The 26,887-nt window shown below is 46.3% G+C and overlaps 1 pseudogene across 1 annotated transcript; it reads left to right on the forward strand.

Moving 5' to 3' along the window:
• On the forward strand, window positions 1-26,062 carry LOC309543817 (nephrocystin-4-like; annotated as a pseudogene). Its single transcript has 4 exons — window positions 1-75; window positions 10,336-10,514; window positions 17,962-18,102; window positions 25,904-26,062. The product of its transcript is annotated as a nephrocystin-4-like (transcript).
• Window positions 26,063-26,887: the final 825 nt, after the last annotated feature.

A 26,887-nucleotide genomic window follows, 5' to 3' on the forward strand; every position in this document is an offset into this window, starting at 1 on the left:
ATGTCTCTGGTCCTTCGAGGGACGTAAGCGGTGCGGAAAGTCAGAGCGTACGCGTCTCACCCGCATGAACTGAAGGTCAGTGTTATACTTTACCCCAATTACACATTGCACCAAAAGGGACATCGGGCCCGTCTGCTGAGAGTAACTTCTTTACCTAACTGTCCCTATTGTTATATTTCCATGTATCCTATTCTTCTGTATTGTTGTAAACCAGAGGCCTCCAAACTCTCTAAACAAAGGGCCTATGACTAATGGAAGTAAAAAAACCCTTATCATTGGTGTCAGTGGGAGGAATAGTGTCCCATCATTGGTGTCAGTGGGAGGAATAGTGTCCCATCATTGGTGACAGTGGGAGGAATAGCGCCCCATCATTGGTGTCAGTTGGAGGAATAGTGCCCCATCATTGGTGTCAGTGGGAGGAATAGTGCCCCATCATTGGTGTCAGTGGGAGGAATAGTGTCCCATCATTGGTGTCAGTGGGAGGAATAGCGCCCCATCATTGGTGTCAGTTGGAGGAATAGTGCCCCATCATTGGTGTCAGTGGGAGGAATAGTGTCCCATCATTGGTGTCAGTGGGAGGAATAGCGCCCCATCATTGGTGTCAGTTGGAGGAATAGTGCCCCATCATTGGTGTCAGTGGGAGGAATAGTGTCCCATCATTGGTGTCAGTGGGAGGAATAGTGCCCCATCATTGGTGTCAGTGGGAGGAATAGTGCCCCATCATTGGTGTCAGTGGGAGGAATATTGTCCCATCATTGGTGTCAGTGGGAGGAATAGTGTCCCATCATTGGTGTCAGTGGGAGGAATAGTGCCCCGTCATTGGTGTCAGTGGTAGGAATAGCGTCCTGTCAGTGGGAGGAATAGCGTCCCATCAATGGTGTCAGTGGGAGGAATAGTGCCCATTATTGGTGTCAGTGGGAGGAATAGTGCCCCATCATTGGTGTCAGTGAGAGGAATAGTGTCCCATCAATGGTGTCAGTGGGAGGAATAGTGCCCATTATTGGTATCAGTGGGAGGAATAGTGCCCCATCATTGGTGTCAGTGAGAGGAATAGTGTCCCATCAATGGTGTCAGTGGGAGGAATAGTGCCCATTATTGGTGTCAGTGGGAGGAATAGCGCCCCATCATTGTATCAGTGGGAGGAATAGTGCCCCATCATTGGTGTCAGTGGGAGGAATAGTGCCCCATCATTGGTGTCAGTGGGAGGAATAGTGCCCCATCATTGGTGTCAGTGGGAGGAATAGTGTCCCATCATTGCTGTCAGTGGGAGGAGTCGTTTCCCATCATTCAGCTTCGGGTGTGGCTGCTGCAAGGTTCTCTGGCTGTGTGTCTGGAGCTGCTCCAGGTGATCTGTTTGAGAGGGGAGTGAGGTGAAATCCCTCCCAGCCCTGCTGGCTCCTTCCTGGGGAGGCCATGCAGGCCAGCGGGGCCTCTCCTGCTGGAGGCTCTCAGCCATCCCCTGGTCGGATGGATGGCACCCCTGCTCCTGGACAAGCCGTGGTTGGTGATCTCTCTGCACCTGGTGAGGATGAAGATGCTGGATCCATTCGGGAGCGAGTGGTGGCCGGGATCAAAGTCCTCAATAAGGAAAGAGACAAGCTCTACAAGCTTAGAGCGGATTTAAAGCGTCTGAGAAAGCAGCGTGAAGGCTTGTTCAGCAAGAACCGCGGATCCATGGATTCAGAGGTCCAATTAGCTAAGGTCCGTGTGGAACATCAGGAAACCATCGTGGCCATGATGGAAGGCAGGGATGGTCCCTTCAGGGAGAAGTTTAGCAACGACCGAAGGTTTGCAAAGATGGAGGTGGAGGAGGAGACCCCATGTTCTGACCCCCTTCCCCCTCAAGGTGAGGTAAGCAGCCCATTGCCATCTCAGGGCTCAGGAGGCATGCTAAAGGTAATCCAAGTAATGGAGTCTCCAGTACAGGGAGATAAGCTGGTGTTTGGTGATGTGGAGGACTTGCCGGATCATGTACCTGATAAGATAAAAGCTATCAAGTCTCAGGTAATAGACAAAACTGTTTTTGTGCCTTTTAGCACCTTGCCTAATAATGAGGGTTTTCCCAGTGACACCCAGGATGATACCCCTGTGCTCAGCAATGCTTTGCCTGCTGAGAAAATGTTACGTTTAAAAAATGACATTTCTGCTCAGGAACTACAAAACCCAGAAGAGCCGATTAACCCTGCTTCTGCTGAGCCCAAAACTGTCTCAGTAATAACTAACCAGGACTCTACAGCGCAGCAGCAGGAAGCATTTGGTACTGCATTAGAAACAGTAACTACACCTAATAACATTGCAGGTGTGGTGGGACCCACCATTGTATGTTTAACTGATAATGCTGCTGATTTAGGCCAAGCTGAAAATAATAATAGAAATGTACCTGATAATGTGACATCAGTGTGGGGTCTTGGCCCTAATAAGCCTACATTTGCACAGGTGGTAAGCTGTGCTCCTGGCAATATCATCAAGCCAGGAATACAATCAAGGAGGAGCTCCGCTTCCAATCGGGGTTTTCCCTTGCAGGCTGCCACTATGAGCACCATTGGATCTGGTCTTGGGTCTATGGCTCCTGCTGGGGGTCCAAGGCGGAACGTAGTCCTCCTTAAATGGGAAGGTGGTGCAGTCCCTGTAGCACGGCGTATGGTTGTGGACCTGATCTTGGATATGGGTTTTGGGGCTAATGACCTATATGCCTTGATACATGTGGCTGGAAGTCGGGAGTACACGGTTAGTTTCACCAGACCAGAGGGTCTTGACCTGTTCTGGGAACGATATATGGCTCGGTGCAGGTCAAGACCCGAATGGGAAGGTCTGGTGCCAGTGGCAGTTTCCCAAAGGTCAACAGTAAAGAAAATCACTATTATCCTCACAAATGAGAGTGTTCCTGCTCGGGACTTAGAGGTCTGGTTGAGAAATTATGGAGATGTTTTGACCAGGCCAGATAAAATTTATGATGAGCGTGGCATCTGGACCGGGGGTTGGTCGGTAACGGTCAGGTTGGCTAGGGATGGGAATGTTGTCCGTCACCTGCCCTCCTCTGCCTTTATAGGGAGGGATAGGATGACCATTTTTTATCCCGGTCAGCCAAAACTGTGTCACCGCTGTGGAGAAAAGGGGCATTTTAGCTCCTCTTGTTCAGCTCTGATCTGTTCAGTGTGTCGGGGGCAGGGTCATGTGGCCAGGGACTGCACCCAGGCGATAAGGTGCAACCTGTGCCTGCGCCTTGGCCACCCCTACAGCCGATGTCCTGAAGCCTTGCATAATATGGATAGAGAGGTGATAGATGACCTCTTAAGGCTGGACAGGATGGAGGATGAGGCCCCTGGTGTACCACCCTCCTCTGCGGTGACTGACCCCCCTTGTCTTGTTCAGGATCCCTCCCCAGTCCCTGTGCCCACCCCTCCTGTATCTGTAAGTATTCCTTCTGTGTCTGTCCCTGTGTCCCCCCAGCCTACTGTCCCTGCTCCTCTTGTGTCAGAACCTTCCAAGTCTGTGCCCCCCAAGTCAGTTATTCCCGATAAATCTTCCCTTCCTAAGTGTGACCTTAAAGAAGCCCCCCACCCACCAGGAGTGGTAGAGGGTACCAAAAAGGGTGCTGCTGCGGCTTCCTCTGTAAAGAAGTCTTCTGTGAATACTTCAAAGAAGAAGAAGAAAACAAGAGATGAAAGCATCTCTGAATCTGACCTGCAGTACCTGGAGGAGAGAAGGAAGGTTGTGAGGCGGAAGAGACAGACGGTGAGGACGGAACAGGGACAGGATGCCCCAGTGTCTGTCCCCAACCGTTCTAGGGCTTCTGCTTGGGATATCTCCTCATCTGGGGATTCTTCTGAGCAGAATTCAGAAATTGAAATGGAGTTGGAGGAGGCTTCAAGAAAGAGAGAGGCTTCTGGTGATGAGCAGCAGAGGGGAGCTAAGAAGCAATCCACTCAATAACCCAAATGGCGGTTCCCCCTCCGTTAAAAGTGGTGACAATAAATGTCGCCAGTATTAAGTCAGTAAGAGCTCGTTCTATGGCCTTCTTTTTGTTCAGCCAATTAGATGCTGAAATTTTATTTTTGCAGGAGACTAGGCTCACCTCCTTGGCAGATATTCATATGGCCAAGAGAGAGTGGAGGTATGGTCCATCTTACTGGTCTCTTGCGGCCGAGCCTTACGGCGGGGTGGCGGTGTTGTTTAAAACCGGCATGGTAACTGTCCGGCGGGTTATTGAGGTGGAGATTGGGAGATGTATGGTCTTAGACGTTCTTGTGGGAGGGCAGGACCTGCGCCTAATTAATATTTATGGGCCGCACACAAAGTGGGACAGGAAATGCCTTTTTACAAGGATCAAGCCATTTCTTTTTACATCCCGGCAAGTGGTTTTTGGAGGTGACTTTAATACTGTGACTAGGCCCAAGGACAGGAAGGACTTCAAAGACCGGCTGGGATATGATAGCGTTTTTTTTAAATAGTATGGTTAGGGATGCTGGTCTTGTGGATGTGCACATTAAGCACCTTCCGGATGACGCAGGGTTCACATTTCATCGAGGTAATAGTCAGAGTAGAATAGATAGGTTTTTTTTGAAGGAGGCCTCTGCTTTCTCACCCCCAGTGGTGCAGGCAGTGGAGTTCTCTGATCACTGTATGCTATCTGTGGTCTTGAATGCTTCAGACTTCCCTCAGAGGGGCAAAGGCATCTGGAGATTAAATTCGACTCTCCTTGAGGAAGAACATGTTAGACAATCCTTTGAGGAATTCTTTCAGGCACAGGTGACCATCCTGGACTTTTGTAGCAGCAAGGCTGAGTGGTGGGAGCTGACCAAAAAGAGGATTGCTGGATTCTTCAGGGGCCTAGCCAATAAAAAACAGTTTAATAGATACATGACCTACCAACGTTTGCGGAGGAAGCTGGATATTCTTGTCTCGAGAGGAGGAGATCCTGGGGCAATCTCTGAAGTGAAAATCCTCCTCAGGAAGTGTCAATATGACCGGCATACCTCTTTGGTTCTGGAGCGGGACTATGGGAAATACCACTCGCCTGACCCTTACCAGAACTGCAAACAGGGTGTAGCTGTTAAGATGGTCGTTGGCCTTAAGGATAGTACAGGTTCCTTGACAAAGTCCAGGTCAGGGATCCTGGAGGTCGTGAGGTCTTTTTATGCTGAACTTCTTGGGAGGAAAGAGCTTGACCGAGACAAGATGGAAAGCTTTTTGGACTCTACTCCAGGTCTAAATGGTGGAGATGTCCCTTTGATGAATTTGACAGAAGAGATCACAGTTGAAGAGGTGACGAGGGCAATTGAACAGCTTGCCATCAAAAAGTCACCTGGACCGGATGGTCTGACGGCTGAGTTTTACAAAGCCTTTAAGTCTATTCTGGCCCCACATTTGGTAGAGGTTTTTAACAGTTGTCTTGCGGAGGGGGTGCTTCCCCCTTCCATGAGACACTCAGCTGTGATTCTTCTTTCAAAAGGTAAAGATCCTTCGATGATTGAGAATTGGCGCCCCATCAGCCTTCTCAATGTCGATAGAAAGGTGCTGGCGAAGATACTTTTCTGGCGCCTATCGGCAGTAGCAGAGTCTTTGCTTTCTCGCCATCAGCACTGTTCGATCCAGGGTAGGAGCACCTTCACAGCGGTTTTAGCTGTCCGGGAGGCCTTGGAGCAGTGCAGGGCTGCAGGCTGGGGAAAGTATCTACTGGCATTGGATCAGGCAAAGGCTTTCGATCGTGTCAACCATGAGTACCTTTGGTTGCTCTTTAGTAAGTACGGTCTGCCGGGTGGTTTTGTCGATTGGTTAAAAGTTTTGTATAAGGGGGCAGAAAGCTTCCCTCTTGTTAATGGTTGGGTTGGACAGTCCTTTGAGGTTGGTTCTGGGGTGTGCCAGGGTTGTCCGCTGAGTCCCCTGCTCTATGTGTTTGCAATCGACCCCTTCATCAGGAGGCTAGAGAGCAGCATGTTGTGTGGGGTACCAGTGGGAATCCCGGGTGAGCCGCCTTTGAGGGTTGTTGCCTATGCGGATGATGTGTCAGTGATTGTCACTGGGACAGATGAAGCGGAGGAGGTGGTCTCTCTGACATCACGGTACTCTGAAGCATCAGGCTCCAAGATCAATCAGGAAAAGAGTGAAGTTTTTTGGATGGGAAAGGAAGGTGAGGGGTTTGATCTCCCGGACACCTTTCCAGTGCCCCAGGAAAAAATTAAGATATTAGGCATTGAATTTGGACCTGGCGATTATGGCCTCAAAAACTGGGAAGGCAGGCTGGAAGTTGCCAATACTAAGGTGGTCAGCTGGAAGAGATGGAAGTTATCTCTGAGGGAAAGGGTTGATCTGATTAAGACTTGCCTGATACCGATCTTCTTGTATGTCAGCCCTGTCTGCATCTTGCCAGTGTCTCTCTATGCTAGGATCTATAGTGTGTTCTTCCAGATGCTGTGGGGGAACAGACTGAACCCCATCAAGAGGAATGTCACCTATCTATCCAGGAGGGAGGGTGGCTTAGGTATGGTCAACCCCGTTCTTTTCTTTTCACTGCTATTTCTCAAGTTTAACATTGGTAGTATGCTTGCAGTAGAACCTCCTGGATGGGCAGGCATGTTTAGATCTTGGTTTAGGCCTTTTCTGCGACTTTGGGAAGAAGGTGGCCAAGTGAAGAATCTCAGGGGTCATCGTGGTCAGCTCCCAGCATATGTCGCTCCGTGTCTGAAGTTGCTGCGGCAGTGGCGACTGTCGGCTGAAGATCTCAGATCCGCTCCGAGGAAAGTCCTTATGAGCCGAGTCTTGAGTGAAGTCTTTCATGACCCACTGGCCTTAAGGGATTGCCCAGGCCCAATTTTGAGGGAAGGGTTAAGATTGATTAATTTGGCTAGAGTCCCCCTTAAATTCAGGGATCTGGCCTGGTTGTGCTTCCACGGGAGGCTCTATGTTCGGGGCAATTTGAAATTCCGCAGTGGGATGGATCGTGGTTGTCCTCGGGAGGAATGTGCAGGTGAGGAGGAGACTATGGACCATTTTCTGCTTCGTTGCCCTTTTAACATAGAGGTATACAAACAGGTTGGGTGGGCCCTCTGTGTTCCTTTCCTCTCCAGGCTGGGTTATGCTGAGTGGGTGTACGGAGCATTCAATACTGGTGGGGGCTTTTGTTTGGATACACTTTTTTTAGTTAGTTTAGTAGTCCGTTATTACACATGGAACGCACGGTGTCAGGTCACCCTTCGGAGTAAAATCCTTCCTGTTCAGGTGGTGGTGTGTGACATTCTGCATGAGGTGGGGAAGATTCGGGCGCTTGAGAGAGACAAGTGGGGTCAGAGGTCTTGGCTGAAGGCGTGGAGGGGTTTCAAGCCTCCCTGACTGCCAGGAGTCTCTTTCCCGGGTGTGGCTTTCTGTCTCTTATCACCCTAGATTTTTTCTTAATGCTTAGTTTTTGATAAATGGCTGCATACATAGGTGATGGGTTGTGCCTCTTAGGCCCTCTCTGCTGCTTTATGTAAATAGTTTTCTAAGAATGTTGGAAGTGGATTATGTATATATTGTATATATTCTGCACATGGATGTGAATTCCTTTGTTTTTTTCTGTTGGAATATTGTACTATAGTTCTGTTTTTTACTTTTGTATAAAATATGTTGCTTGATTCTTTTCAATAAAAGATCAATAGTGCCCCATCATTGGTGTCAGTTGGAGGAATAGTGTCCCATCATTGGTTTCAGTGGGAGGAATAGCACCCCATCATTGGTGTCAGTGGGAGGTATAGTGTCCCATCATTGGTGTTAGTGGGAGGGATAGTGTCCCATCATTGGTGTCAGTGGGAGGGATAGTGTCCCATCATTGGTGTCAGTGGGAGGGATAGTGTCCCATCATTGGTGTCAGTGGGAGGGATAGTGGCCCATCATTGGTGTCAGTGGGAGGAATAGTGCCCCATCATTGGTGTCAGTTGGAGGACTAGTGCCCCATCATTGGTGTCAGTGGGAGGAATAGTGTCCCATCATTGGTGTCAGTGGGAGGAATAGCGCCCCATCATTGGTGTCAGTTGGAGGAATAGTGCCCCATCATTGGTGTCAGTGGGAGGAATAGTGTCCCATCATTGGTGTCAGTGGGAGGAATAGCGCCCCATCATTGGTGTCAGTTGGAGGAATAGTGCCCCATCATTGGTGTCAGTGGGAGGAATAGCGTCCCATCATTGGTGTCAGTGGGAGGAATAGTGCCCCATCATTGGTGTCAGTGGGAGGAATAGTGCCCCATCATTGGTGTCAGTGGGAGGAATAGTGCCCCATCATTGGTGTCAGTGGGAGGAATAGTGTCCCATCATTGGTGTCAGTGGGAGGAATAGTGTCCCATCATTGGTGTCAGTGGGAGGAATAGTGTCCCATCATTGGTGTCAGTGGGAGGAATAGTGTCCCATCATTGGTGTCAGTGGGAGGAATAGTGTCCCATCATTGGTGTCAGTGGGAGGGATAGTGTCCCATCATTGGTGTCAGTGGGAGGGATAGTGTCTCATCATTGGTGTCAGTGGGAGGGATAGTGTCTCATCATTGGTTTCAGTGGGAGGAATAGCACCCCATCATTGGTGTCAGTGGGAGGTATAGTGTCCCATCATTGGTGTTAGTGGGAGGGATAGTGTCCCATCATTGGTGTCAATGGGAGGGATAGTGTCCCATCATTGGTGTCAGTGGGAGGGATAGTGGCCCATCACTGGTATCAGTGGGAGGAATAGTGCCCCATCATTGGTGTCAGTAGGAGGAATAGTACCTCATCATTGGTGTCAGTGGGAGGAATAGTGCCCCATCATTGGTGTCAGTGGAAGGAATAGTACCTCATCATTGATGTCAGTAGGAGGAATAGCGCCCCATCATTGGTGTCAGTGGGAGGAATAGCGCCCCATCATTGGTGTCAGTGGGAGGAATAGTGTCCCATCATTGGTGTCAGTGGGAGGAATAGTGTCCCATCATTGGTGTCAGTGGGAGGAATAGTGTCCCATCATTGGTGTCAGTGGGAGGAATAGTGTCCCATCATTGGTGTTAGTGGGAGGGATAGTGTCCCATCATTGGTGTCAGTGGGAGGGATAGTGGCCCATCACTGGTGTCAGTGGGAGGAATAGTGCCCCATCATTGGTGTCAGTGGAAGGAATAGTACCTCATCATTGATGTCAGTAGGAGGAATAGTGTCCCATCATTGGGGTCAGTGGGAGGAATAGTGTCTCATCATTGGTGTCAGTGGGAGGAATAGTGTCTCATCACTGGTGTCAGTGGGAGGAATAGTGTCTCATCACTGGTGTCAGTGGGAGGAATAGTGTCTCATCATTGGTGTCAGTGGGAGGAATAGTGTCTCATCATTGGTGTCAGTGGGAGGAATAGTGTCTCATCATTGGTGTCAGTGGGAGGAATAGTGTCTCATCACTGGTGTCAGTAGGAGGAATAGTGTCCCATCATTCTTGTCAGTGGGAGGAATAGTGCCCCATCATTGGTGTCATCGGGCAGAATAGTGCCCCATCATTGGTATCAGTCGGAGGAATAGTGCCACATCATTGGTGTCAGTGGGAGGAATAGTGCCCCATCATTGGTGTCAGTGGAAGTAATAGTGCCTCATCACTGGTGTCAGTAGGAAGGAAAGTGTCCCATCATTGGTGTCAGTAGTGAGTCAAGCAGAGTTCAGAGGTCAGTAGTAAGGCATACTCTCCCTAACCTAGGGGTAATAGAGCAGTTAAAGGGAAAGCCCTGTCCCCTCGCCTGGTCCATTACCCTTGGCGTGGGAGAGTATGCCTTACTACTGACCTTTGAACTCCATCTCACTTACTCCGGTTTCCTCGCACACTCCAAAGACATGCTGGGAGGTTAAATGGCTCCTGTCTAAATTGGCCCTAGAATGTGAGTTAGGGGCCTTAGATTGTAAGCTCCTTAGGGGCAGAGACCGACGTGAATGTATAGTATACAGTATATGTAACATACTGTGTAAATTGTCAGCACTATATAAATACCCGTAATAAATAAACTCAAAATTTAAATCCAAAATGACCCTTGCAGTGGGGGTCATTATATGTGTTTGTATGTGAGATAAGGACCTTAGATTGTAAGCTCCCGAGGATAGAGACTGATATGAATGTACAAAATGTAAAGCACTGTGTAAACTGTCGGCACTAAATAAATACCTGTACTAATACATATTAAGAATATACAGAAAAGTCATCTCTGCTCACTGCTCTCTCCACCTACCACCTGTCAGTACATACTGATTGGCTCTTAGTGCTGCTCCTCCCACTCCTGCTCTGCTGTGGGTGGCTGGAATGTAACATTTAGTTGTGTTGACTGGTGTATTTTATTATCTCCCCGGAATTCAGTTTTAACCCTTTGTTTGGTGTATAGGTGGATCCCAGTGACGTGTTTGTGCTCCCACCAACGGCATCCAAGACCTTCACATTGCTGTGCGCCCCAACAAAGCCGGCAGCAGATTCATCTACCTCAACATAGTAGATGTTGACCAACATCAGCTGGTAGCCTCCTGGTTAGTCTGTGTAATGAGCCGAAATCCCATCATTTCTAAGGTGAGCTGTGGATTTCAATGTTCTGTTAAATTGAATTTAGATATCTGAAGCCACATTTGTGTTGTGTGCCTTTAATTGGTTGTCACTCCCGGTGTGATTTAAAGAAACTGAGCTTTTACCATTTTATTTTCCATTTATATATATATATATATATATATATATATATATATACTATATTGTCAAAAGTATTGGTACGCCTGCCTTTACACACACATGAACTTTAATGGCATCCCAGTCTTAGTCCGTAGGGTTCAATATTGAGTTGGCCCACCCTTTGCAGCTATAACAGCTTCAACTCTTCTGGGAAGGCTGTCCACAAGGTTTAGGAATGTGTCTATGGGAATGTTTGACCATTCTTCCAGAAGCATATTTGTGAGGTCAGGCACTGATGTTGGATGAGAAGGCCTGGCTCGCAGTCTGCCCTCTAATTCATCCCAAAGGTGTTCTATCAGGTTGAGGTCAGGACTCTGTGCAGGCCAGTCAAGTTCCTCCACCCCAACACCACTCATCTATGTTCCTACAAAGTTGGGAGCATGAAATTGTCCAAAATGTCTTGGTATGCTGAAGCCTTAAGAGTTCCCATCACTGGAACTAAGGGGCCAAGCCCAACCCCTGAAAAGCAACCCCACGCCATAATCTCCCCGCCACCAAATGATTTGGACCAGTGCACAAAGCAAGGTCCATAAAGACATGGATGAGGGAGTTTGGGGTGCGTGTAAAGGCAGGCGTCTCAATACTTTTGACAATATAGTGTAACCTCTTTTAGGTTTTCATTGCTATCTCTGGCTCTGTTGGGGAGATTTCTCCTCATTGAGTGACTTAGTGGCTTCCTTGTAAGAATTGTGGAGACCGGGAGCACCAGGACAGGAGGGCACCCACAGCAAGAAAGTGTAACTGCCATTCCATCGCTAAAACTCTCGTTGGGGCTCTGTTGGAGAGATTTCTCCTCGTTTAGTGTGTTATTGATGTTCCTCCGACAACATGGTAATAAATATAGTGAAGGGGGTCACTAGGATAGGAGGGCACCCACAGCAATAAAAAAACCTAACTGCCATTACAGTACTAAAATTGTGTGCCGACCCTCTGTGTCACTGCTCAGGAAGTGCGAGAAAATTTCCTAGGGTGTGATTTAGGAAGTATTACCAAAAAAATGGTAGATGACACCATGTTGGCTAAGATTACCGCCTGGAGCCCATGACAGGGGCCACACTAATCCTCAACAAGCTCCTGCCAGCCTGAGAAAGGCCTAGCTCCCTCTGCAAGTCTAGTAGATAATTTGCAATGCTATGGAGGAAAGTGGGAAAATTGGAGTAGACAACACCATGTTGGCCAAGGTGACCGACTGGAGCCCATGACAGGGGACAAACTCGTCTTCAACAAGCTCCTGCCTGCCTGAGAAAGGGGCCTAGCTCCCTCTGCAGGTCTAGTAGATCATTTGGAATGCTATGGAGGAAAGTGGAAAAATTGGAGTAGATGATACCATGTTGGCCAAGATGCCCAACTGGAGCCCATGACAGGGGACAACCTCGTCCCCAACAAGCTCCTGTCAGCCTGAGAAAGGACTAGGTCCCTCTGCAGGTCTAGTAGATAATTTGCAATGCTATGGAGGAAAGTGGAAAAATTGGAGTAGATGACACCATGTTGGCGATGATGAGCGACTGGAGCCCATGACAGGGGACAACCTCGTCCTCAACAAGCTCCTGTCAGCCTGAGAAAGGACTAGATCCCTCTGCAAGTCTAGTAGATAATTTGCAATGCTATGGAGGAAAGTGGAAAAATTGGAGTAGATGATACAATGTTGACCAAGATGCCTGACTGGAGGCCATGACAGGGGACAACCTCGTCCTCAACAAGCTCCTGTCAGCCTGAGAAAGGACTAGGTCCCTCTGCAGGTCTAGTAGATAATTTGCAATGCTATGGAGGAAAGCGAAAAATTGGAGTAGAGGACACCATGTTGGCCAAGATGACCGACTGGAGCCCATGACAGGGGACAACCTCGTCTTCATCAAGCTCCTGCCAGCCTGAGAAAGGGGCCTATCTCCCTCTTCAGACATGCAGACATATTGCAACACCATGGAGGAAAGTGGAAAAATAGCACTGAACCCGTATCTCATTGGAATACCAATGTTGATGTAAATGACCTGGTTCCTGGGCAGGCGGCTTCTACACCCCTGAGGATCTCCGCTGTCTTCTTGGCTTGTAGTGTTATGTACCAAAAATTGAAATTGAAGAGCCACACCAAGAAGTCCAGATACAACTTTATTCTGATAAAAGTCAAGGGGACAAATACAAAATAAAATAAAAAAAGTAACCAAAGCATTTTGGGGGTCCAAAAGCACCCCCTTTGATCAGGGCTAGAAAAATATAAAAACATCTCCATATCAATCTGATATCAATACACTATCCCCTCCTTGGGGTCATATTTATAAAGAACAGAAATGGGAGTAGATGACACCATGTTGGCCAAGATGGCAACCTGGAGCCCATGACGGGACAACCTAATTCTCAACAAGCTCTTGTAAGCTTGACTAAGTGACACAGCGCCCTCTTCAGGCCTGCAGACATATCGCAACACCATAGAGGAAAGTTGAAAATAGCGTTGAATCTGTAGTTGTATCTCACTGGTATTATCTTAAAGTATTGATGTTGATGGAGGTGACCTGGTTCCAGGGCAGGCAGCTTCTATACCCCAGAGCAGGGATCTCCAGCTGTTGTGGAACTACACGTCCCATGAGGCATTGTAAAATTCTGACATTCGCAGACATGACAAGGCATGATGGGAATTGTAGTTCCTGAACAACTGGAGGGCCATAGTTTGGTGACACCTGCCCCAGAGGATCTCCATGGTCTACTTGGCTTGTAATGTAATATAACAAAAATGGAAATTGAAAAGCCACACCAAGGCTAAGAGGTCCAGATACAACTTTATTTTGATAAAAAGTCAAGCGGATAAAAAAGTAGCCAATGCGTTTCAGCGGTCCAAGAGCGCCCCTATTCACCAGGGCTAGAAAAATATAAGGACCTTTCCATATCAATCCTATATCAATAAAATATCCCCTCCTTGGGGTCATATTTTGAAAAACATTGCAGTAGATGACACCATGTTCACCAAGATGGCAACCTGGAGCCCATGACAGGGGACAACCTAATCCTCAACAAGCTCCTGCCAGCCTGAGGAAACCACACAGTGCCCTCTTCAGGTCAGCAAATATATTGCAGCTCCACACCTGCCTACACACAGACTACAATGAAAACCCAACAGAGGTTCTAACCGGCCTCTTCTCTGTCCAAAAGTAAAGGTTAAATCTGAATCTGAGCTTTAAATTACTTTTTTTGCATCAGTTTTACGAAGGTGACGTTCTTCTCCAACACATGAGCAATGCGTATTTCCCAGCTCAGCACGGAAGGCTGCATGTAGTATTTGGCAGAGGATATGCATTGTTAATCTAGAAGAAGATAATTGTCTATGGAGTTATAGGACATTAGTGCCCATCACATGGTCATCCATCATCCAGGCTTCATTCCAGCTTTACTGCCCTCTCATGGACCGTCATACAAAGTTTCCAAAGTTTAGGTGGAAAACTTCCTCCGTTCCCTGACAGTGTTTAATGAGCTCCTAATGGGCAGCCATTAATTTTCATGGCTATCCTCTGAGTTTTTTAATCTCCGCCGAGTTTATTAAAACCATCAGACGCCGCGTCCTGAAATGTACTTGTGGCCTTTATAAGAGTCGTAATATTCCAACAGAAAAATGAAGATTCTAATTGAGTGCAGAATGGAAATGGAATGTTCGGCTCAATACTTGTTTATTTGTAATATACCGATATCAGAGCGAGGGGTAATTAAAGGTGAATGCTGCCTGCATGATGTTTCTAAGAAGCACGGATTTTATATTAAACCTCTTGCCATCCGCAGAACGCATATGTACGGTGACAAATAGGGCGGGCTTTATTGACCCATCTGCTGCACATGTGCATTCATGGGCGGCGGAGGTAACTATGCTGCAGCACATCGTAGCAAAAAGTGGATGTGTTTTACATTCAGCTGAATATTGGCTGTGACTTAAAGTGACGCAGAGTTCAGGGGTCAGTAGTAAGCGATGCAGAGTTCAGGGGTCAGTAGTAGGTGAGGCAGAGTTCAGAGGTCAGTAGTAGGTGAGGCAGAGTTCAGAGGTCAGTAGTAGGTGAGGCAGAGTTCAGAGGTCAGTAGTAGGTGAGGCAGAGTTCAGAGGTCAGTAGTAGGTGAGGCAGAGTTCAGAGGTCAGTAGTAGGTGAAGCAGAGTTCAGAGGTCAGTAGTAGGTGAAGCAGAGTTCAGAGGTCAGTAGTAGGTGAAGCAGAGTTCAGAGGTCAGTAGTAGGTGAAGCAGAGTTCAGAGGTCAGTAGTAGGTGAAGCAGAGTTCAGAGGTCAGTAGTAGGTGAAGCAGAGTTCAGAGGTCAGTAGTAGGTGAAGCAGAGGTCAGTAGTAAGTGAGGCAGAGGTCAGTAGTAAGTGAGGCAGAGGTCAGTAGTAAGTGAGGCAGAGGTCAGTAGTAAGTGAGGCAGAGGTCAGTAGTAAGTGAGGCAGAGGTCAGTAGTAAGTGAGGCAGAGGTCAGGGGTCAGTAGTAAGTGAAGCAGAGTTTAGGGATCAGTAGTAAGTGAGGCAGAGTTCACCCCCAAACCACTAACAACCCGTTCACGTCCAATTGCGGACATCCATGACTGACCCCCCCCCCCCCCCCCAACTACTATGTGTGAGGGAATATTGGGACCCATGTTCAGGGCACACGTATTGCACCCATAGAGGATACTCCACTGATTCTCATACATGTAATGTGGGTCCTTCATCACCCAATGCAAGCCTTGCTATAGCTGTGTGGGCGGAGCTTAATATGTAGGAGGAGCAGTGACACCAGAACAACTTTACAGAAGTGAAACTCTTTGGTTGTAACTCACACTTAAAAATTGTGAACACCGTTTTTTTCCTGTTGCCCCCGGCCCAGTTTGGCTAAGTGATAATTACTGCCCTGGTAGCGCGGTTCATGTCTATGCGGTTCCTCTGTAAATATAGAGCACAGACATCATTCTGCATTATGATAAATTGCTGGAGCGCTCTCTCTGAAAAGGGATTATTACAAGCTGACATGTATAATTTTGCTTGGCTGTTCATTGTTAAAACAATTTGAATTAGTATGTCTGGCATTCATTCCTAGGGGAGCTGCAATGAAACATTGCAATCTGAAAATATTAAAGCTCTCCTGTAATTTGTTTCTGAAAGTGCTGTGCGCGCCGAATCCACCGCCTCTGATGGAAATGGATTAACGAGCCGGAGAGCGGGCGCAGCCGCTACGCGGGGTTCTATGGCCTGACCACTACTTATCTGCTCTGCTTCCAACCACTCATTAAATCCGACCCGTGCTCAGATAAAGTTATATAAATGTCTTTCCGAGATCCTATTACCGAGGGTTCAAATGCTTTCCTTCCTGGAGAAAATGCTGCTCTGGGCTCCCAACTGACCAGTCATGTGATTTGTGTTGAAGGGGAGGGTCAGAGGTCACATTGGCTGAACTTCCCATTTAGCAGAAAACATTTTATTCAATGCTTTTTTTTATAATATTATTATTTTATAGGATTTTTTCATGATTATTTTATAACATTTTTAGTTAATGATTATTTTATTTAATGATTAATGTATAATATTATTATATAAAATGTTATTTTATTTAGAAATTTATATATAGTAATATTATTTTATAGGAATTTTTAATGATTATTTTATAACATTTTTATTTAATGATTATTGTATAATATTATTATATAAAATTTTATTATATTTAGAAAATGCTGGAGAAAATGCTGCTCTGGGCTCCCCAAACTGACCAGTCATGTGATTTGTGTTGAAGGGGCGGGTCAGAGGTCACATTGGCTGAACTTCCCATTTGGCAGAAAACATTTTATTTAAATGACAATTTTATACTAATATTAGTTTATAGAATTATTTAATTATTTTTTTATATATTTTTTTTAATTAAAGATTATTTTATTTAATGACTATTGTATAATATTATTATATAACATGTTATTTTATTTAGAAAATGCTGGAGAAAATACTGCTCTGGGTTCCCTACTGACCAGTCATGTGATTTGTGTTGAAGGGGCGGGTCAGAGGTCACATTGGCTGAACTTTCCATTTGGCAGAAAACATTTTATTGAAATTAATATTTTATAATAATATTAGTTTATATCATTATTTTAAGATTATTTTAAAATATTTTTCTTTAATGATTATTTTTTTAATGATTATTGTATAGCATTATTATTTAAATTGTATTTTATTTAACGATTATTAATATAATTAGTTATGTATTATTATAATAAAATTTAAATAATAGTATTATAAAATGTTAATTAAATAAAATCATGAAATAATAATATAACACAATAATCATTAAATAAATAGATCATTAAATGAAAATATAATAAAATAGTATTCCACTGAAATAAACATTAAATAATAATATTGTAAAATAATAATATTAAATAACCATTAAATAATATTCTCATAAAATAATTAAATTACAGTATTTTAAAAAAATATTATTATGAAATAATAAATAATAATATTAAACAATAATAATAAAATAAAATAAAAAATTATCATTTAATAATATACATATTTTTTTTATTTGCAAAAATTTAGAAAATACAAAACCTAATACAAAATAACAATACATGGCAATACATTTACATAAATAATAGTATATAAAATGGTCATTAAATAAAATAATCATTAAATAACAATATTATATCAAAATCAATAAATAAAAATATAACAAAAAATAATAATCCAGTTAAATAATCATTAAATAATATTTTAAAATAATAATTAAATAATAATATTAAACAATAATTAAATTAAATAATCATTTAACAATAATATTTTTTTTATTTGCAAACTTTTAGAAAATACAAGACATAATACAAAATAACAATACATGGCAATACATTTACATAACTAATAGTATATTAAATAAAATAATCATTAAATAAACATATTATACAATAATCATTAAATGATCATTAAATAAAATTTAATAAAATAACTATCCAGTTAAATAATCATTAAATAATACTATAAAATAATAATATAACATCATTAAATAATAATATTATAAACTAATAATGAAATAATAATATTAAACAAAAATAATTACAATAATAATTTAATAATAATATTTATTTTATTTATTTACAAACTTTTAGAAAATACAAGACATAATACAAAATAGCAATACATTTACAACACCAATAATGCAAAAAAAAAAAAAAAAAACACGCATAACACCCAAAATAACTCAAATAATAATGTTATTAAAAAAATAACAATATTATTGAATAATTATTAAATAATTATAATGTAAAAAAAAAATAATAATTTAAACAACAACAAAAATATTTTATGTTTTTAAAGGCCTTTGAAATTACAATTCCCTCCGGAGACAAGGGCTGCAACAAAAGGATCACCTATACCAATCCCTACCAATCCAAGAAGAGATACTCCCTCCATACAAACAGGGTGGACCTACTGCAGTTCAAGGAGAACACCTTCAAGGTAACCGCTGCTTTTTACCTTTTCTTTGCTGATGCTTCATATATATATAACTGTATGTGTGTATATATATATATATATATACACACACAGTGCCTTGAATAAGTATTCACACCCCTTGAAATTTCCCACATTTTGTCATGTTACAACCAAAAACGTAAATGTATTTTATTGGGAGCTCCTTCTTCCACATGTTTGCTGTGTCCCCCACATGGCTTCTCCTAAACTGCAAACAGGACTTCTTATGGCTTTCTTCCACCAATGGCTTTCTTCTTCTCACTCTTCCATAAAGGGCAGATCTGTGGAGCGCACGACTAATAGTTGTCCTGTGGACAGATTCTTCCACCTGAGCTGTGGATCTCTGCAGCTCCTCCAGAGTTCCCATGGATCTCTTGGCTGCTTCTCTGATGAATGCTCTCCTTGCCTGGCCGGTCAGTTTAGGTGGACGGCCATGTCTTGGTAGGGGCCCGGCCGGTCAGTTTAGGTGGACGGCCATGTCTTGGTAGGGGCCCGGCCGGTCAGTTTAGGTGGACGGCCATGTCTTGGTAGGGGCCCGGCCGGTCAGTTTAGGTGGACGGCCATGTCTTGGTAGGGGCCCGGCTGGTTAGTTTAGGTGGACGGCCATGTCATAGTAGGGTTGCCCGGCCCGTCAGTTTAGGTGGACAGCCATGTCTTGGTAGGGGCCCGGCCGGTCAGTTTAGGTGGACGGCCATGTCTTTGTAGGGGCCCGGCCGGTCAGTTTAGGTGGACGGCCATGTCTTTGTAGGGTTGCCCGGCCGGTCAGTTTAGGTGGACGGCCATGTCTTGGTAGGGGCCCGGCCGGTCAGTTTAGGTGGACGGCCATGTCTTGGTAGGGGCCCGGCTGGTTAGTTTAGGTGGACGGCCATGTCATAGTAGGGTTGCCCGGCCGGTCAGTTTAGGTGGACGGCCATGTCTTTGTAGGGGCCCGGCCGGTCAGTTTAGGTGGACGGCCATGTCTTTGTAGGGTTGCCCGGCCGGTCAGTTTAGGTGGACGGCCATGTCTTGGTAGGGGCCCGGCCGGTCAGTTTAGGTGGACGGCCATGTCTTGGTAGGGGCCCGGCTGGTTAGTTTAGGTGGACGGCCATGTCATAGTAGGGTTGCCCGGCCGGTCAGTTTAGGTGGACAGCCATGTCTTGGTAGGGGCCCGGCCGGTCAGTTTAGGTGGACGGCCATGTCTTGGTAGGGGCCCGGCTGGTTAGTTTAGGTGGACGGCCATGTCATAGTAGGGTTGCCTGGCCGGTCAGTTTAGGTGGACGGCCATGTCTTGGTAGGGGCCCGGCTGGTTAGTTTAGGTGGACGGCCATGTCATAGTAGGGTTGCCCGGCCGGTCAGTTTAGGTGGACAGCCATGTCTTGGTAGGGGCCCGGCCGGTCAGTTTAGGTGGACGGCCATGTCTTGGTAGGGGCCCGGCCGGTCAGTTTAGGTGGACGGCCATGTCTTGGTAGGGGCCCGGCTGGTTAGTTTAGGTGGACGGCCATGTCATAGTAGGGTTGCCCGGCCGGTCAGTTTAGGTGGACAGCCATGTCTTGGTAGGGGCCCGGCCGGTCAGTTTAGGTGGACGGCCATGTCTTTGTAGGGGCCCGGCCGGTCAGTTTAGGTGGACGGCCATGTCTTGGTAGGGTTGCCCGGCCGGTCAGTTTAGGTGGACGGCCATGTCTTGGTAGGGGCCCGGCCGGTCAGTTTAGGTGGACGGCCATGTCTTGGTAGGGGCCCGGCTGGTTAGTTTAGGTGGACGGCCATGTCATAGTAGGGTTGCCCGGCCGGTCAGTTTAGGTGGACAGCCATGTCTTGGTAGGGGCCCGGCCGGTCAGTTTAGGTGGACGGCCATGTCTTGGTAGGGGCCCGGCCGGTCAGTTTAGGTGGACGGCCATGTCTTGGTAGGGGCCCGGCCGGTCAGTTTAGGTGGACGGCCATGTCTTGGTAGGGGCCCGGCCGGTCAGTTTAGGTGGACGGCCATGTCTTGGTAGGGTTGCAGTTGTGCCATACTCTTTCCATTTTCCCATGATGGATTGAACAGCGCTCCGTGAGATGGTCAAAGCTTGGGAGATTTTTTTATAACCTAACCCTGCTTTACACTTCTCCACAACTTTATCCCTGACCTGTCTGGTGTGTTCCTTGGCCTTCATGATGCTGTTTAATCACTAAGGTTCTCTAACAAACCTCTGAGGGCTTCACAGAACAGCTGTATTTATACTGAGATTACATTACACACAGATGGACTCTATTTACTAATTAGGAGACTTCTGAAGGTAATTGGTTCCACTAGATTTTAGTTAGGGGTATCAGAGTAAAGGGGGGGGGGTGAATACAAATGCAGCCACACTTTTCACAGATTTATTTGTATCATTTATCATTTTCCTTCCACTTCACAATTATGGCCACTTTGTGTCGGTCTATCACATAAAATCCCAATAGAATTTTTGGTTGTAACATGAGAAAATGTGGAAAATGTCAAGGGGTGTGAATGCTTTTTCAAGACACTGCGTGTGTATATATATATATATATATTTGTGTGTGTGTGTGTATATGTATATATATATATTTGTGTGTGTGTGTGTATATATATATATAAATATACACACGCAGTGTCTTGAAAAAGCATTCACACCCCTTGACATTTTCCACATTTGATTAAACAAAATAAAAAATTTATATATATAATTTTTTATTTTGTTTAACCACTTCTGGACCGGAAGGATTTGCCCCCTTAATGACCAGACCACTTTTTGCGATTCGGCACTGCGTTACTTTAACGGACAATTGCGCGGTCGTGCGGCGCTGTACCCAAATGAAATTGATGTCCTTTTTTTTCCCACAAACAGAGCTATATTTTGGTGGTATTTGATCACCTGTGCGATTTTTACTTTTTGCGCTATAAACAAAAAAAGAGCAACAATTCTGAAAAATGTTTTTTTTAACATTTTAGGCCAATTTGTTTTCTGCTACATATTTTTTTTAAAAAGAAATCCCAATAAGCGTATTTTGATTGGTTTGCACAAAAGTTATCACCTCTACAAACTAGGGGAAAGATTTATGTCATTTTTATTGTGTTTTTTTTTTACTAGTAATGGCAGCGATTAGCGATTTATAGCGGGACTGCGACATTGCGGCGGACAGATCGGACCCCTGACTGACATTTTTGACAATTTTGGGGGTACCAGTGACATCACTACAGTAATCAGTGCTATACATATGCACTGTCACTGTAATAATGACACTGGCAGGAAAGGGGTTAACAGTATTGGTGATCAAAGGGTTAAATGTGAGCCTAGGGGAGTGATTCTAACTGTGGGGGGGGGGCGTGGCTTGTGAAATGATCATAGAGACCTGTGTTCCTGTATAGAAGGATCACAGGCGCTCTGTGATCATTCCAGGGAGAAGAACGGTCAGCTGTGTTTACAACATCCGACCGTCCTTCTCTCTCAGCGGGGAGCGATCGTGGGTGTCAGGGGGCAATCGGAGCCGCCTGTCCCGTGCATCGGAGTCCCTGCTGACGAGTGGGGGCAGGAGCGCGCCCCCTAGCTGCAGGCGCACGACCGATGTATACTTAAGGCGGTTTGCGCAGGAGCGGCTGCGCGGCAGGCAGTAGTAAAGTGGTTAATTTAGTTTCTTTTTTTTACACTTTTTTTTTTTTTAACTTTATTACTATTACAAAGGGCTAACAAGCCCCTTATGTGATAGCACAGGACAGGGAACAGGTCCTCTTTACGGAGACATCAGGGGTCTATTAGACTCCCAATGTCTCCCTCGTCCTCCAGTGTAGCTAACCAACCACAGGTTGTGCTTGATTAGCTTCCTCCTTGGCTCTAGTAGCTGAGGAATGACAGCCGTGAACCTGGAAGTGATATTATACACATTGCTTCTGGGTTCATTTGTCACAGGGAAGATCTCACTGTGGGAGCCTTTACTGCAGTTCAGACCTCCCCTGGGTGCTGTTGGCAGGTGGGGGAGGGGCAGGCCTTCATACCCCAATAAAAATCCATGCCCCCTTATCTGAATGCCCTTTGCTCAGTGCTGGGACAAGGTGATCTAGAGCCCAGGGTGAATATGCCAAACTGCGCCCCCCAACCCTCCCCCCTCCCCCAAAGGCAATATGAGCATCTAGGCCCCTTTCACACTTGTGTGACTTGTTCTGTGACAGAGCGAGAGCAATAAAAAAAAAAAAAGAAGAGCTACTCTAAACTGGTAAGCGTTAAAAATGTTTAAAGAATCGCCTATGGAGATTGTTATTGACCATAGTTTGTCGCCATTCCGCCGGTGTGCGCAATATTAAACCGTAACATGTTCGGTATCTATTTACTCGGCGTGACATCATCATTACAACCGTCCGCCGCAGGCAGCCACTCCTGTGCAAACTGACTTAGGTATACGTTGGTCGCGCACAGGGAGCTAGGGGGCGAGCGCACACCACCGCTCGTCAGCGGGGAAGCCGATGCACGGGGCATCGCTCCCCGCTGAGAGAGAAGAACGATCGGATGTTGTAAACACAGCTGATTGTTGTTCTCTCTGAAATGATCACAGAGCTCCTTCTATATAGGATCACATGTCTCTATGATCATTTCACAAGTCCCTCCCCCAGACATTTAGTAAACACTCCCCTAGGCTCACAATTAACCCTCTGATCACCCCTGGTGTTAACCCCTTCCCTGCCAGTATCATTAGTACAGTGACAGTGCATATTTTTTAGCACTGATTACTGTAGTAATGTCTCTGGTCCCCCCAAAAGTGTCAAAAATGTCAGTTAGGGTTCCGATCTGTCCGCCGCAATGTCGCAGTCCTGCTAAAAATCGCTGATCGCCGCCATTACTAGTAAAAAAAAAAAAACAAATATGTCATAAATATTTCCCGTAGTTTGTAGGCATGATAACTTTTGCGCAAACCAATCAAAATACGCTTATTGCGATTTTTTTTTTTTTTTTACCAAAAATATGTAGCAGAAAACAAATTGGCCTAAAATGTTAAAAAATTTTGATTTTAAAATTTTTTTGGGGAATTTCATATAGCAGGAAGTTAAAAAATATTGTATTTTTTTTTTTTTTCAGAATTGTCGCACTTTTTTGTTTATAGCACGAAAAATAAAAATCACACAGGTGATTAAATACCACCAAAAGAAAGTTCTATTTGTGGGAAAAAAAGGACATTCATTTCATTTGGGTACAGCGTCGCACGACTGCGCAATTGTCAGTTAAAATAACACAGTGCCGAATCGCAAAATATGGCCTGGTCATTAAGGGGGAAAAACCTTCCAGTCCAGAAGTGGTTAAACAAAATAAAAAATTATATATATAATTTTTTTTTTTTTTTTTTGTTTAATAATATGAGGAAAATGTCAAGGGGTGTGAATGCTTTTTCAAGACACTCTGTGTGTGTATATATATATATATATATATATATATATATATATATATATATATATACAGCACCTTGATAAACTATTCACACCCCTTGACATCTTCCTCATTTTCTCATGTTACAACCAAACATGTAAATGTATTTTATTGGGATTTTATGTGATAGACCGACACAAAGTGGCCATAATTGTGAAGTGGAAGGAGAATGATAAATTATACAAATAAATCTGTTAAAAGTGTGTGTGGGGGGGGGGGCATATGTATTCACCCCCCTTTACTTTGCTACCCCTAACTAAAATCAAATGGAACCAATTGCCTTCAGAAGTCATCTAAATAGTAAATAGAGTCCACCTTCCAGTCCAGAAGTGGTTAATAAGTCCTCACTGACGCAGCAGAAGACGCACGGTCCCCCCGCTCCGACATGACGAACGTCCTGTACGCTGCACCTTCTTCCTCCATCCTCCATCTACACGACTTCATTAGGCCGTTCTAATTGTGCGGTGCGGCAGGCCACCCATTTTTTGCTCCGACACTTGTACACGGGGAGTTCTGCGTACGCACGCGTGAGCTAATGAAAGTTCATAGGAAGCCGCTCTGCAAGTTCTTAAATCAAGAGCCTGCGCGTGTCTGCTCTATCATTCACAGACCCTTATTAGAGAGCCGCACGGCCGCAATCTCCAGGCTCCTCCTCCTCTCTATATATAAATCCGGATTCTGCAGCCGGGAGGGATGATGATCTCCGGAAGACCGGAATCATTCGTTATCGGGGGCAAATCACCGGGAGCCACGATAATAACCCTCATCAGTTAGGATAATGCCGGGACTCAGGACTGATGGAGCCCCCATTAACTGAAATGTGAAATATATTTATATTCGGGGGGGGGGGGGGGGGGTTATTACTGCAGAGTCTTACATAAAGGGCAACTTTCATGGGGAAAAAAATAGCAAATACAAAAAAAAAAACATAGCATATATAATCACTACACAAGTCATATTACAATGAATGTTATTGACCACTTGCTCTGCCTATCTGTGTCAGATCTAATTACTGTGTAGCTCTCCCCTGCAGAGCACTAGACTGAGAGGCCCGGGGATTGTGGGATATGTAGTTTCTGAACAGGAAGTGTCAGTTCTCACACTACAGAGTGTATTTCATATGCATCTGTCTTGGCTGTCTCATGTTTCGGGCACTGTCATGGGGGGGGGGGGGGTGAGGTGACAGATGGTATAACCCCAGCGCCAGGAGTGGGGGGGGGTAACGGATGGTATAACCCCAGGGCCAGGAGGGGGTGGGGTAAGCGGTATAACCCCAGGGCCAGGAGCGGGGTAACGGACGGTACAATCCCGGGGCCAGGAGAGGGTGGGGTCAGCGGTTTAACCCCAGGAGGGGGGGTAACGGATGGTATAACCCCGGGGCCAGGAGGGGTGGGCAGGGTCAGCGGTATAACCCCAGGGCCAGGAGGGGGGTTAACGGGCGGTATAACCCCGGGGCCAGGAGGGGGGGCGGGGTCAGCGGTATAACCCCAGGGCCAGGAGGGGGTAATGGACGGTATAATCCAGGGGCCAGGAGGGGGAATCAGCGGTATAACCCCAGGGCCAGGAGAGGGGGGCGGGGTCAGCGGTATAACCCCAGGGCCAGGAGAGGGGTAACGGACGGTATAATCCTGGGGCCAGGAGGGGGGACGGGGTCAGCGGTATAACCCCAGGGCCAGGAGGGGTGGACGGGGTCAGCGGTATAACCCCAGGGCCAGGAGGGGGGATAACGGACGGTATAACCCCGGGGCCAGGAGGGGGGCGGGGTCAGCGGTATAACCCCAGGGCCAGGAGGGGGGTAACGGATGGTATAATCCTGGGGCCAGGAGGGGGGATCAGCGGTATAACCCCAGGGCCAGGAGAGGGGGGTAATGGAAGGTATAACCCCGGGGCCAGGAGGGGTGGGCGGGGTCAGCTGTATAACCCCAGGGCCAGGAGGGGGGGATAATGGACGGTATAAACCCAGGGCCAGGAGGGGGGGCGGGGTCAGTGGTATAACCCCAGGGCCAGGAGGGGGGATAACGGACGGTATAACCCCAGGGCCAGGATGGGGGGCATCAGCGGTATAACCCCAGGGCCAGGAGGGGGGGTAACGAACGGTATAACCCCAGGGCCAGAAGAGGGTGGGGTCAGCTGTTTAACCCCAGGGCCAGGAGGGGGGTAACGGACGGTATAACCCCGGTGCCATAAGGGGTGGGTGGGGTCAGCGGTATAACCCCAGGGCCAGGAGGGGGACAGGGTCAGCGGTATAACCCCAGGGCCAGGAGGGGGGATAACGGGCGGTATAACCCCGGGGCCAGGAGGGGTGGGCGGGGTCAGCGGTATAACCCCAGGGCCAGGAGATAGAATGGATACAATAGCCAATATTATTTCATTGATTGGATGAATTTTTCTTTCAGGTGGGGGCGGGGGAAACCTACACCATCGGACTTCGCTTTGCACCCAGCGACAGCGGCGGATTGGAAGAAATTCTCATATTTATCAATGACCACGAAGATAAAAACGAGGAGACGTTCTGCGTGAAGGTCATCTATGAAGAAACGAGGAAAGCCCTCTGAAGGTTCGGACTGATCTGAAGGATGACGTTCCCACAATGATGGACATTAATTGTTGGTGAAGCCCAGATCCAGACAAAACATGATCCTTCTTGGGTTAGAACCTCTGCTGAGCTTTTACTGCTGGTGACTCCCTGCCATACTCTGACACACAGGGTGTCACCGGGACAAGAATAGAGTTGGAATCCCCCCAATAGAAGCCCCTTTAGTAGAGTTGGAGAGGTGTAAAGCCTCTGTCGTGTGTTTGTTGCAGTCTACTGCAGTGTTTCTCAACCAGGGTGCCGCGGCATCCCAGTGTGCCATTTGGGTACCCCTCAGGTGCCACGAGAGCGAAAGGACTCTAATCTGGGGGGGGGGGGGGGGGGGGGGCTCTTTGGCGTTGGACCTTTCTCATTGGGATTCTCTGATGTAATGGGGGGCTCTCATATATAGGGGGACACTGGTGTGATGGGGGGCTCTCATATATAGGGGGACACTGATGTGATGGGGGGCTCACATATAAAGGGGGACACTCATGTGATGGGAGGCTCTCATATATAAGGGGACACTGATGTGATGGGGGGGCTCTCATATATAAGGGGACACTGATGTGATGGGAGGCTCTCATATATAGGGGGACACTGATGTGATGGGGGGCTCTTATATATAGGGGGACACTGATGTGATGGGGGGCTCTCATATATAGGGGGACACTGATGTGATGGGGGGGGCTCTCATATATAAGGGGACACTGATGTGATGGGAGGCTCTCATATATAGGGGGACACTGATGTGATGGGGGGCTCTTATATATAGGGGGACACTGATGTGATGGGGGGCTCTCATATA

This window comes from Pelophylax lessonae, assembly GCF_965119305.1.
Source record: "Pelophylax lessonae genome assembly, contig: HAP1_SCAFFOLD_364, whole genome shotgun sequence".
In the NCBI taxonomy this organism is placed as follows: Eukaryota; Metazoa; Chordata; class Amphibia; order Anura; family Ranidae; genus Pelophylax; species Pelophylax lessonae.